The sequence below is a fragment of the Sus scrofa genome, chromosome X, assembly GCF_054392235.1.
Source record: "Sus scrofa isolate SSC_HxYL_T2T_F1_AM1 chromosome X, Sscrofa_HxYL_maternal_Yorkshire_Landrace_v2.0, whole genome shotgun sequence".
Classification (NCBI taxonomy): Eukaryota; Metazoa; Chordata; class Mammalia; order Artiodactyla; family Suidae; genus Sus; species Sus scrofa.
In genome coordinates, this window is record NC_139401.1 from 18,889,446 (window position 1) to 18,903,565 (window position 14,120).

Consider the following 14,120-nt stretch of genomic DNA (forward strand, 5'->3'; position numbering starts at 1 on the left):
AAGGTGGGCCCAAAGGGAAGCTGAGAAATCTGGAAAGCAAAGAGAAGCAGCCACCATTGTGTGGCTCCCACACGCTGCTGAGCTGCCGACTCACCTTGTTGGTGTGACGTGGAGCTAAGCCTGCGGTTGCTCCAGGTGCCCCTGGATCCCGGTCAGCTGCTCTGATTCCCGGGCCAGGTGTGTGTGTTCGGCTCCATGAGGCGGTTCCCGGGCCAGGTGTGTGTGTTCAGCTCCACGCTTGGGCATGTTGAGTTCGTCCGCAAGGCCGGAGTTAATAAAATGGACTCAGGCTTTCGTCCGCTCTTGCAGTTTGCCAGCTTGTGCCTGTGGGGTTGAGCCTGCTCCTGATCTCCCCTGACTGCCTGCCCTGTGGACCTCAAGCTCCAGGATCAGGTAGGGTGTTGACAGCTTTACAGAGGCTGCTTAACCAGCTCCCACATTTCCATAAACCACTTCTTCTGCTTACAAACACACCCTGCTTACACACACATGTACACATGTATGTATGTGTATTTCCTACTGTTTTGGTCTCTGGTTGACTCCTGATTGATACAGAATTTGGTTCTGAGGGTGGTTCCAGGAGAATAGAGTCTTAAAAATGAGTGCTCTGGGAGTTTCTGCCGTGGCTCAGCGGAAACAAATCCAACTAGCATCCATGAGGACGCAGGTTCCATCCCTGGCCTCGCTCAGTGGTTAAGGATCCGGCGTTGCGGTGAGCTGTGGTGTAGGTTGCAGATGTGGCTCGGATCTGGTGTGGCTGTGGCTGTGGTGTAGGCTGGCGGCTACAGCTCCGATGAGACCCCTAGCCTGGGAACCTCCATATGCTGCGGGTGGGGCCCTAGGAAAAAGGAGGAGTGCTCCGAATGTGTACAACCCGACGTGTGGGGTTTCTGCCCTATTTCACATGAAAATCCATGAATAATTCCGGAAAAGTTGTTTTCAGAAATGTCCAATCTCTGGCATTACTGGTTGAGTCTTTTTTGTTGCTTCCTGAATGTCATTTGGTTATTTATTCTCAGGCTTCTTTAGGCAACTCGCATTTTCTCCCTTGGGCTTTTAATTTCTGGAATTAATTATATGCTTTGGCTGAAAATTTTACCTAAAACTGTCTTTCGATTTTAGAAAAGATCGTCATTAAATGTTGTGAAGGTGATGCCTGACACATGCGTTGTGCTTCACACTTCAGTTTTACAAAATATGTGCACGTGTCTCTATAGAGTTGTGAAATATTTCAAATGTATGTTTCTAATTACAAATGAGAGTGAGCATCTTTTTATTTGTCGGTCAGTCTATTTTCTTTTAAAAAATGCTCATTCTAATCCGTTGCTCATTTTTCTAATGGCTATTGTTGATTTCTAGAAACTTAAAAACCCTTCCTGGTACTAATCCCCTGTTCTTTATTTGGGAAGCAGATATCCCTGTCTGAGTCTTGATTTTTCACTTTCTTTTTGACATATACTTTCAAGTAGAAGTCCTAAATTTCAGTTGATTTTATCCAATATATCCAGTTTGTCAGTCTTTTCCTTTATAATTGTGCTTTTTGCATCTTGTCTAAAAACAAAAATACCCTTTCCAACTCTGGAAATACAAAGATCTTTATATTAGTATTTGCAGATTCTGTATTTGCAAATTCACCTACTCTCTAAAGTTTATTTGTAACCCAAAATAAATATTTATGGTGGCCATGTGCAAAGGAGTGGATATTTTGAGTTGCGCATGTTCCCAGCTTCGGTGGGGCAAGGTGACATTCTGCCTTCTTGTGTCTACTCTCATGCTGTAAACAAGTGACCTTGGGTATATTTACTGCCATGTTTTTGTGCTTTTTGTTGGTGATTGTGCTATTTAAAATAGTCCCAGGAGTTCCCGTCGTGGCACAGTAGTTAATGAATCCAACTAGGAACCATGAGGTTGCGGGTTCGGTCCCTGCCCTTGCTCAGTGGGTTGACAATCCGGCATTGCCGTGAGCTGTGGTGTAGGCTGCAGACGCGGCTCGGATCCCACGATGCTGTGGGTCTGGCGTAGGCCGGCGGCTACAGCTCCTATTCGTCTTCTAGCCTGGGAACCTCCATATGCCGCGGGAGCAGCCCAAGAAATGGCAAAAAGACTGAAAAAAAAAAAAAAAAGTCCCAAATGGTATTGAAGTGCTGTCTAGTGTTCCTAAGTGCAAGAATGCTGTGAGGCACCTTGAGAAGAATATACACGGCGTTCCAGTTGTGGCGCAATGGCAATGAGACCGACTAGGAACCATGAAGTTGAGGGTTCGATCCCTGGCCTCACTCAGTGGGTTAAGCATCCAGCATTGCAGTGAGCTGTGGTATAGGTCGCAGACATGGCTTGGATCTGGCGTTGCTGTGGCTGTGGTGTAGGCCGGCAGCTGTAGCTCCAATTTGACCCCTAGCCTGGGAACCTCCATATGCAGTGAGTCCCTAAAAGGCAAAAAGCCAAAAAAAAAAAAAAAAATGTAGATCATAACTGCTGCAAATGATGAGAATCAACTATGTTCTCCAGAAGTTGTTAAAATTTTGCTTTTTTAGAGCATTTAGCTCTTTGATCCACTGGATTATGATTTTATGATTTTGGGGCTGTGCTGTGGTGGCCCGGTTATTTTAGTTTTCTCCAATGTCTTTTAATTATTTCATTTCCCACGAATTTGCAATGCCACGTCTGTCATGTAGTAAACTGTTTCTAGGCGCTCTCTTAAGATCCATTGACCCATCCTCCCACGAAGACCTCATGTATTAAATACATCTTATAGTACTCTTGATATTTTGTATTACGAGTCCCTTTCCTGCCCCTACCTTTATTATTCTTCCAGTTTCTTTTGTTCTTTAGTCCTCTGCACACATTTTAGAATTAGCTTGTCACTTCTGCGAAACTTCCTATTGGACTTGGATAGGAGTTGCATTAAGTTTATAGATTAATCTGGAAAGAATGGCCATCTTTACTATAGTCAGTTTTCCTATCCATGAACATGGTGTGTTTTTTTCCAGTTATTTTAGTTTTCTCTAATGTCTTTTAATAAAGAATTTCACATTATCCTTTTTGAGACTTTTTCAAAAGATTTATTCCAAGATACATTCTGGGGATTTTTTTGATATATGTTTTTCAATTCTGTTTGCTCTTTTTTCATAGGGTTTAGTTCCGTTCTTAGGATTTGATTGCTTCCTTTCTAGTCTTCAGTCATTTTATGTGTATTTCTTTTATAACGTCTCTGTTTATCTCTCTCTGTATATATGAAGTTCTAGAATAGTGTTTGTTGTGTGTGCAGACCTGAACAGGTTGGATTGTTCACTCAAGGGCTTTGACATTTTTGGTTGTGAACTCATTATTAGCAGGGCTTGTAATTTTTTTTTTTTCTGTGAAAATCCCATGGTATTTGGGGATGTGGGAGCATCTATCTCTTCAGAGAAGTTTTTCATTTGCTTCTGCTTTGCGTCTCATGAGTATCACTGCTTGAGGAATAATGCTTCTGTTACTTTCTAAGTCTGGAGTTTCTCAGCTATGTGGGTGGAGAAAAAGTGAATTGTAGTCCTGTGGTTTTGATTCTTGGAGAGCTTTTTTTTTTTTTCCCCTCACTGGAAAAAGAGAGTCCTTTGGTCTCTCTTGTTTTTAAATCCTTTCATATATAAAGTTCTCAATTCTGATTGCCTACCTCCCAAAGCTTCATTTGTTACCCCTGTATGGGAATTAACACCAAACCCCTGGGTTCCAGAGACAAATACCCCCCATTAGCTCAAGCACTCACCCCTCTGCTTTTTCACTTCCCTCTTTGTTTCTGGCACCTGGGGATTTGCTTTTATTATTGTGAGCCTAGCTGTACCTTTAAATGTAATTATGTTATTTTTTACTCCGTACTTCTAGGTGATTATAGTAAAAGAATTTTCAGGTTGTCTGACTCCACCATGTTGCTAGAAGCTGATAAATAGACTTTTTCTGCTATTAATAAAATTTGGAGACTTCATATTTTCCCCTGGGAGTTCCCATCATGGTGCAGTGGAAACAAATCTGACTAGGAACCATGAGGTTGCGGGTTCAATCCATGGCCTGGCTCAATGGGTTAAGGATCTGGTGTTGCCATGAGCTGTGGTGTAGGTCGCAGACTCTGCTCGGATCTGGTGTTGCTGTGGCTGTGGTGTAGGCTGGAGGCTACAGTTCCGATTGGACTCCTAGCCTGGGAACCTCCATATGCCACGGGTATGGCCCTGAAAAGCCAAAAAAAAAAAAAAAAACATACTTTTCCCTGGACAGTGTTCATAATATGCCGTGGTGTTTGAATTATGCAACATGTATCATTCACTGGGCCTTGATTTTTAAACTTCGGTAGAACCTACTTCTAAGTAATTTCCTTTTTAATTGTAGGGGCAGCTGCATCTGTGGCTTGTGGACGTCTTGGGCCAAGGATTGAACCTGTGCTGCAGCTGCAACCCAAGCTGCTGCAGTGACAGCATTAGATCCTTTATCCACTGAGCCACCAGGGAACTTCCAATAATTTTCTTGTTTAATGTTGATTTTTTTTTTTTTTTTTACCTAAATGGGATCGTATTACACATTATTATTTTTTTTAATTGGGGGCTTTTTTTTTTCCCTTTCCCTTTCCTTCTCCAACATAAGCATGGCCTGAGTCATCTCTTCTCCCCCACCTAAGAAAGCCATGTTAACCTACTATATGGCCTTCCATATTTTTTCTGTCCCATATAAGTGCATATGTATATATATGCATATATTGACATATACATTAGTACATAATCAAGGTGGTTTTATTGTTAAATGCTGTATAAAAATCATATTTTAGTATACAGAATTTTCTGCATTCTTTTGTCAACCAACAATACCTCCCTCGTTGAAATCCCTGTAAACTGTAATGGCTCTAATTCCTTTTTCCTTTTCTCTCTCTCTTTTTTTTTTTAACAGCTGCACCTGTGGCATACGGAGGTTCCCAGGCTAGGGGTGGAATTGGAGCTACAGCTGCTGCTGGCCTAGGCCACAGCCACAGCAATGCCAGATTCAAGCTGCGTCTGCGACCTATAGCGCAGCTCACGGCAATGCCAGATCCTTGAACCCATTGATCGAGGCCAGGGATTAAACCTGCATCCTCATGGATACTAGCCAGCTTCTTCACCTGCTGAGCCACAACAGGAAGTCCTTCTTTTTCTTTTTCAAAGGCATATGTCGTGAGCGTACTTGGGGGTGACTTTCCGCAATGACACACCCATGTAACCGGCACCAGCTCTCGAAACAGAACAAGACCAGTGCCCTGGCAGCCCCTCCACTCCCACCCAGGAGCAGCCATCATCCTGTAGATTTTTTAAAAGCTGGTTCTCCGCTTTGTATAAATGGAACCATTGGTAATAGCTTTTTTATGACCCATTTGTGACGTTTACAATGTTGTGTGTAGTTACATAGTTTGTTCATTCTGGTGACTGTATAAATATCCTATTGTGCGAACATACCAGAAACCATTTATGCCTTCTACTACTGAGAGGCTTTAGGGTTATTATGGACAGTGCTGCCTTGAAGGGTTTGTTTGGTTGATTGTTCTTCTCACTGGCTATGATAATTCAGTCAGCGATTCTGCTTTTAGGAGGTGTTCACTTTGTTTCCAGCTCTTGACCGCTGAGGCAAAGCTGCAGTAAATACTGAATGTGTGTCCCCATGTAGACATACTTATCCGTCCCTACTAATGGAATCGACTGCAGAAGGATAGTAGTTGTTTTTAAAATGAAGGGCTGTTGCTCTGTTGTCTTCCCCAAACTCTTTGCCAATGCCATTTCCATCATCAGTCTATGCAAATTCGCTTTCCTTCACCTCTGCCGTTAGTAGATGTTACAGATCTATGGTTTTTGAATCTGATGAGTATGCAATGACATATCATAAGTACTTCAATATATATTCCCCAAGTACTAAAGAATTTGAACACCTTTTAATGTATTTGGACTTCATAGTCTGTGGATTGATACTCATAAATTTTGCTCATTTTTTCTTTTGGTTTATTCACCTTTTTTTTTTTGTATTATACATGTCTTATTAAAAATTTTTGAAGTTGGAGTTCCCCTCGTGGCTCAGCGGAAGTGAATCTGACTGGTATCCATGAGGATGCAGGTTCCATCTCTGGCCTCACTCTGTGGGTTAAGGATCTGGCATTGCTGTGAGCTGTGGGGTAGGGAGCAGACAAGGCTTGGATCTGGCGTGGCTGTGGCTGTGGTGTAGGCCAGTGCCTCTGGCTCCGATTAGACCCCTAGCCTGGGAACCACCATATGCCGCTGGTGCGGCCCTAGAAAAGACAAAAAGAAAATTTTTTTTGAAGTTGATTAACAGCATTATGTTAGTTTCATAGTTTCATACTATTTTTTTTTTTTTGCAGGTTATACTCCATTATAAGTTATTGGTTATAATTCCCTGTACAGTATATCCTTGTTTTTTTTATTATTGTTGATTTACAATATTCTGTCAATTTATGTGTACAGCACAATGACCCAGTTACACATACATATTTTCTTTTTTTCACATTATCCTCCATCATGTTCCATCACAAGTGATCAGATATAGCTCCTTGGGCTATACAGCAGAATCTCATTGCTTATCCATTCCAAATGTAAGAGTTTGCATCTACTAACCCCAAACTCCCATTGCCTCCCCCTCCCTCCTGGCAACCACCAGTCTCTTCTCCATGTCCATGAGTTTGTTTCTTTTCTGTAGATAGATTCATTTGTGCCATACATTAGACTCCAGATATAAGTGATACCATATGGTATTTGTCTTCCTCTTTCTGACTTACTTCACTTAGTATGAGAGTCTCTGGTTCCATCCGTGTTACTGCAAATGGCATTATTTTGTTCTTTTTTTATGGCTGAGTAGTATTCCATTGTGTGTATTTACCACATCTTCTTAATCCATTCATCTCTCAGTGGACATTTGGGTTGTTTCCATGTCTTGGCTATTGTGAGTAGTGCTGCAGTGAACGTAGGGGTGCATGTATCTTTTACAATGAATGCTTTGTCTGGATGTATGCTTAGGAATGGGATCGCTAGATCATATGGCAATTCCATATTTAGTTTTCTGAGGTACCTCCATACTGTTCTCCATAGTGCTTGTACCAATTTGCATTCCCACCAACAGTGTAGGAGGGTTCCCTTTTCTCCATACCCTCTCCAGCATTTGTTATTTGTCATCTTATTAATGATGGCCATTCTGACTGTGTGGGGTGGTTTACCTCAGTGTAGCTTTGCTTTGCATTTCTCTAATAATTAGTGATGTTGAACATTTTTTCATGTGCCTATTGGCCATCTGTATGTCTTCTTTGTAGAAATGTCTGTTTAAGTCTTCTGCCCATTTTTCAATTGGCTGTTTGTTTTTTTGCTGTTGAGTTGTGTGAGTTGTTTGTATATTTTGGAGATTAAGCCCTTGTCAGTTGCATCGTTTGCAGCTATTTTCTCCCATTCTGTAGGTTGTCTTTTTTTTTTTTTTCTTTCTTTTAAATAGGTTCCTTTGCTGTGCAAAAGCTTGTCAGTTTAAGTCCCATTGGTTTTTTTTTTGCTTTTATTTCTATTGCCTTGGCAGACTGACCTGAGAAAACATTTGTATGGTTGATGTCAGAGAATGTTTTGCCTCTGTTCTCTTCTAGGAGTTTGATGGTGTCTTGTCTTACGTTTAAGTCTTTAAGCCATCTTGAGTTTCTTTTGGTGCATGGAGTGAGAGTATCTTCTAATTTCATTGATTTACATGTAGCAGTCCACTTTTCCCAGTGCCACTTGCTGAAGAGACTGTCTTTTCCCCATTTCATATTCTTGCCTCCTTTGTCAAAGATTAATTGACCATAGGTGTTTGGGTTTTATTTCTGATTTCTCTATTCTGTACCCATTGGTCCTTATGTCTGTTCTTATACCAGTACCACACTGTCTTGATTACTGTAGCTTTGTAATGTTGTCTGAAGTTATGCCTCCTGCTTGGTTTTTTTATCCTCAGGATAGCTTCGGAAATTCTGGGTCTTTTATGGTTCCATATAAATTTTCGGATTCTTTGTTCTGGTTCTGTGGAAAATGTCATGGGTGATTTGATAGGGATTGTATTAAATCTGTAGATTGCTTTGAATAGTATGGCCATTTAAACCATATTCTTCCAGTCCAGGAACATGGAATATCTTTACATTTCTTTGAATCCTCTTTATAACTTCCTTGATTAATATTTTTTAGTTCTCAGCATACAAGTCTTTCACCTCATTGGTCAGGTTTATTCCTAGGTATTTACATTTCTTTTAGGTGCAATTTTAAAAGGTGTTTTAATATTCCTTTTCTAATATTTCATCATTCGTATATAGAAATGCAACCAATTTCTGAATGTTAATCTCATATCCTGCCACTTTGCAGAATGCGTTGATCAGTTTGAGTAGTTTTGGGGTGGAATCCTTAGGGTTTTCTATATATAGTAACATGTCATCTGCACATAATGATGGTTTTAATTCTCTCTTCCAATATAGATACCTTTTCTTTCTTTTTTTCTTTTTTTCTTTTTTTTGTCTGATTCCTATGGCTAGAACTTCCAATACTATCTTGAAAAAAAGTAAAAGTGGCAGGAGTGGGCATCCTTGTTTTATTCCAGATTTTAGTGGGAAGGCTTTCAGCTTTTCTTTGTTGAATATTATATTGGCTGTGGGTTTGTCATCAATGGCTTTTATTATGTTGAGATGTTCCTTCTATACCCACTTTGGTGAGATTTTTTAACATGAATGGATATTGAATCTTGTCAAATGCTTTTTCTTCATCCATTGAGATGATCATGTGGTTTTGAGCTTTTCTTTCGTTAATGTGGTGGATGACATTGATTCATTTGTATATGTTTGGACCATCCTTGTGAACCTGGGGTGAATCCCATTTGGTCATGGTGTATGACCTTTTTTATACGTTGTTGGGTTTGGTTTGCTAAAATTTTGTTGAGATTTTTTGCATATGTATTCATCACTGATATTGTCCTATAACTGTCTTTTTTTGAAATATCTTGGTCTAATTTTGGTATTAGGGTGATGGTGGCTTCATAGAATGTCTTTGGCTGTGTTCCTTCTTCAGTCTTCTGGGAGAATTTAAGAAGGATCAGTATAAGTTCTTTGTATGTTTGGTAGAATTTGCCTGTGAAGCCATCTGGTTTTGGACTTTTGTTTGTAGGGAGGTAGTTTTTTTTTTTTTTTGTACATGTTCAATTTTATTTCTAGTGATGGGTCTGTTCAAATTACCTATTTCTTCCTGATTTAGTTTTGGTGGGCTGTACATTTCTAGAAAGTTGTCCAATTATTCTAGGTTGCAGATCTCTTGGCATGTTATTGTTCATAGTATTCTCTTATGGTTTTGTTTTTTGTTTTTGTATTTCTGCAGTATCGGTTGAGATTTCTCCTTTTTATTTATCATTTTCTTTATTTGGGCTCTCTCTTCTTTGTGAGTCTGGCCAGAGATTTGTCAAGTTTGTTTACCCTTTCAGAGAACCAGCTCTTGGTTTTATTGATTTTTTTTTCTATTGTTTCTTGGCTCTTTTTTTATTGATTTCCACTCTGATCTTTTTGATTTCCTTCTTTCTGCTGACTTTAGGTTTTGTTTGTTCTTCTTTTTCTAATTCTTCAGGTGGTATAGTAGGTTATTTACTTGAGATTTGGAGGGTTTTTTTTGAGGAAGGCCTGTACTGCTATGAACTTCCCTCTAAGAACTGCTTTTGTGGCATCCCATAGATTTCTGTATGGTTGTGTTTTCATTGTCATTTGTCTCAAAGTTTTTTTAAATTTCCCTTTTGATTTCCTCATTGACCCATTGGTTTTTTTTAGTAGCCTGTTCAGTCTCCTATGTAGTTGCTTTGTTCTCATTTCTTTTCCTGGAATTGATTTCCGGTTTCATGCCATTGTGATCATAGAAGGAGCTTGAAGTAATTTGTGTACTCTTAAATGTGTTGAGGTTAATTTTGTGCCCCAGTATGTGGTCAATCCTAGAGAATGTTCCATGTGCACTTGAAAAGAGTGTATATTCTGTTTTTTTTTTAATATAATTCCTGAAAATAATTAAGTCTGTTCTATTGTGTCATTTAAGATCTTTGTTGCCTTATTGATTTTCTGTCTCAAGGATTGGCCCATTGATATGAGTGGGGTTTTAAAGTCTCCTACTAATTTATAGTCTCATCAATTTCTCCTATTACATCTGTTAGTTTTTTTGTTTTGTTTTGTTTTTTTTGTTTTGTTTTTTTTCTCTTTTCTAGGGCTACAGCTGTGGCATGTGGAGGTTCCCAGGCTAGAGGTCTAATCGGAGATGTAGCTGCTGGCCTACTCCAGAGCCACAGCAACACGGGATCTGAGCCGCATCTGTGACCTACACCACAGCTCACGGCAATGCCGGATCCTTAACGCACTGAGCAAGGCCAGTGATTGAACCCGCAGCCTCATGGTTCCTAGTCAGATTCGTTAACCACTGGGCCACGACGGGAACTCCCTGTTAGTATTTATTATATGTATTTGAGTGCTCTTATATATTAGTGGCATATATGTTGATGAATGTCATATCCTCTTCTTAATTTGATCACTTTATCATTAAATAGTGTTCTTTTTCTTTTTAAAGTGTATTTTGTCTGATATGAGTATTGTGACTCTAATAAAAAAAAAAGTCTAGATTTTCTTACTTTCCTTCCCCACATTTTATGATTTTTATGTCCTTTTAACATCTTCATGTTTATCCTTGTATCTGTCACAAATATGTTTTTTTTTTTTTCTTTTTGATCTGTATACTGGCTTCTTTAAGTGATTGCTTTCCAACTGTGATTTCCTCCATTCTATATCTTCTTTCTTCTTTCCTATTTAGAGGAGCCCCTTCAGTATTTCTTTTAGGATAGGTTTAGTATTGCTATATTCTTTTAGTTTTGTTTGAGAAATTCTTTATTTCTCCTTCTATTTTAAATGATAATATTGCTGGGTAGAGTATTCTAGGTTGTAAATTTTTCCCTTTGAGAACTTGCCCCTCTCTTCTGGCCTCTAGCATTTCTGTAGAGAAATCAGCTAATAGCTTTATGGGGGTTCCCTTGTAATCAATTTTTTGTTTTTCTCTTGCTACCTTTAGAATCCTCTCCTTATCTTTATCCATTTTTATTATAATATGTCTTATTGTAGGTTTTTTGGGGTTCAATCTACTTGGGGCCCTCTGTGCTTCCTGTAACTGGATATCTGTTTCCTTCTTCAGATTTGGAAAGTTTTCAGCTATAATTTCTTCAAATGGATTTTCAATCCCCTTTTTCTTCTCCTGGAATCTCTTTTCAGCATAGATTGGCATGCTTTATATTATCCCATTGATCTCTTATATTGCTTTTTCTTTTTTTTTTCTTTTTTTCATTTGACTTTCTGTCTGCTGTCCTTATTGGGTGGTTTCTATGATTCTATCTTCCAAGTCACTTTTTTGTTCCTCTGCATCATTCATTTCTGCTTTTCAGTGCCTTTAGTTCAGCTTGGGAAATGAATTTTCTGATTTTTCTTGGCTCCTTCTTATAGTTTCTAGTTCCTTTTAAAATCAACCTGCATTATTGTTGATAGCTGTTCTTAATTCCTTCAGTATTTTCATTACCTCATTTTTGAAATCGGTGTCTATTAGACTGCAGAGGCCTGTTTTATTTTTTGCCCCTTCAGGACAGTTCTCCTGTTAACTGGGAATGGTTCCTGTGCTTCTTTGTTTTGCTTATATACATATATATATATATGTGTGTGTGTGTGTGTATGTGTGTATATATTTTATTCTGTGAGTTTAGGGAAAATAATTACGTACTGTAGTCATGGAGGGCTATTTATATTTGGGAGCATCCCTGGGTAGCTTGTAGGGCTGCTTTTGGCTTGGATGCTTGCTGTCTTTTTCCACAATGTGTGCAGGCCATCATCCCTTTGATAGAAAGTGTACAGGTGTATGGCCTGAGCCTGCATCCAGGGAGGTGGGGTCATGGGCAGTGCCTGGTCACTGGGACCTTTGCAATGGCAGTGACACCATGGGCAGGTGGGAGAGGCAGGCTGTTCCTGGTTATAGGGTCCTTGGAATTGGCAGTACCCTCAGGGTGGTGGGGGCAATGGGCTGTGCTTGGAGGCTGAGCCCTCTGTGGTGGTGACCCCTGAGGTGACTGGGGCTGCAGGTGGTGCCTGGTCACGGGACCTTTGGTGGTGGCAAGCTTTGCCCACCTCTGGAGGCTGAGATAGCTGCAGTGGTTTGCAGCTGCCCCTGTAGCCTGCAGAAGAGGCACCCTGCCACCTGAGAGCCCATGTGCGTCCAGAGGAAGAAGTTCCCACGGTGGCGCCCCCTCCATCCCCTACCATTCATGGTGCCCTGCTTCTCTGGTGGCCCCAGGCCTCCTCCTGCGCTCCCTCAGCTGTGGCATACTCCTCCCTAGCCCCCTCGGGCTGTTTCCACACAGCCAGCCCTAGTCCTCTTCCAGTAACTGACCTCCGTAGCCAAGTTTCGTACCCAGCCCCTGCCCGAGTGTCTCAGGCTGCCACGCATGGGGTAGTGGTGCCACTGGTCTGTACGGTTCTCTTTTTGCTTTGCCCTCCTGAGCCGGGCTGCTGAGCTTTCCTCCAAGGCTTTGCGGCTGCCCCTCCATCCTGGCTGGTGTCTCTGTCGGTCAGGAGCAGAGTCCTTTCCTCTTTGACGGCTCCCTCTCTGGAGCGCTGGCCCTGACCCGATTCCTTTTTTTGCTTCTCCCTCTTTTTTTCTTTTGTTCTACCCAGTTACATCGAGGGTTTCTTGCCCTTTGGGGAGGTTTAAGTTCTTCTGCCAGCGTTCAGTAGATGTTCTTTGTGAATTGCTCTACGCAGAGATGGGGTTTTGATGTGTCTGTGGGAGAAGGTGAGCTCCACATTCTACTCTTCCGCCATCTTGGTCCTGTTCTCGTTCTTGGCATTTATGTTACTTAATGCACGTAAGTTTATAAATATTATATGTTCTTAATTATACATTTTTAGCATACACAGTGTCCTTTTTGACCCTGTTTCGTGTTTGAGCCTCAGTTTTCTCCTTACTTCTACAATTCCTGCTTGCTTCTTGTTGGTATTTTTCTGATAGCTTTTTGGCATTTTATTTTCATTCTTTGTCAGGAGCATATACCTGGATTTTTAGTTCCGACAATCTTTTTTTTTTTTTTTTTTTTTTTTTTTAAATTGGATGAATTCAGTGTAATTAACTTTGGGACCTGCCTGATAGACTCAGTTTTACTTGACTCATCTACTCTGTGTTTATTTATTGAATTGTTTTACTCTTTTTTTCCCTAGCCGAACTAAGTTGCCATTCATTCCATTTCTCCCCTTATTAATGTCTACTGGGGATAAATAGACTTCCCATGGAACCTCTAGATTTATAGGTTTTGTTTTCTTTTAAGTCTTTCACAGAGTTTTTAGTGGCAAAGCAGCAGAGATAAATTCATGGAATTGAAAATCGAAATGATGTCCTTTTGACTGTAATCCGAGTGGTCTTCCTACCAGGGATTTAGAGCAAAGCCAAGGATTTGTAAGTGAATAAACATGGCTTATGCTCAGATCAGCTTAGAGTCACTGTCTGTCCCTCTCGCTTGGAGGACATCCGCCAGGCCTGTGCGCATCTAACGAGTGAGAACTGAGCATCTCAGGCGGGAGGGGCGGCTCCACAGGCTTCATATGGCTAGACCTGCAGGCCTGTTGGCTGTGCTCGCCAGAAGGACCCTGAGGAAGGCCCTGGGTTTCCTGCCCTTCTAGAACATGTCCTTACCCCTGGAGGGGCACTCCTTTTGACTCTTAGCATCTTAGGGCAGGGACCAGGCTTTGGGCTCTGTGTCTAGAGGTCTAGGAAGATGGCATTCTGGGGGCCCTTCTGGCTTTGGGGGCTGCCACGGAGGGAAAGGGGCCCACATGATCAGAGTGGGTAGTCTCTGCCTTGGGCATAGGCTTGAGGCCCCATTCACAGCATAAGCGATTAGGTCTCTTTCTCTTCTGTGCTGCTGCCTCCTTGGGTCCTTGCCCAGCCATTATCCTGGCGGGACTTAGCCTGCCAAAGGGAGATCAGAGCTCATGGCTCCCCATCTGGGCTCTCTGGACCTCTCTGGAGGGCAGTGATCTTAACAGGAGTCCGTGAGATGCTGTGATTTTTTAAAGCCTT

General features: G+C 41.1%; 1 long non-coding RNA gene across 2 annotated transcripts in view; it reads left to right on the plus strand.

The window, feature by feature from the left end:
* The window catches only part of LOC106506917 (uncharacterized), a 40,152-nt gene continuing 26,032 nt past the window's right edge, over positions 1-14,120 (plus strand). Inside the window, exons 1-2 of one of the 2 annotated variants that reach the window (XR_014835799.1) lie at positions 1-216; positions 310-393. This is a non-coding gene — a long non-coding RNA (uncharacterized LOC106506917). Of the gene's footprint in view, positions 217-263; positions 394-14,120 lie in introns of those variants that run through there. The other variant, XR_002340853.2, reaches the window with a different exon arrangement.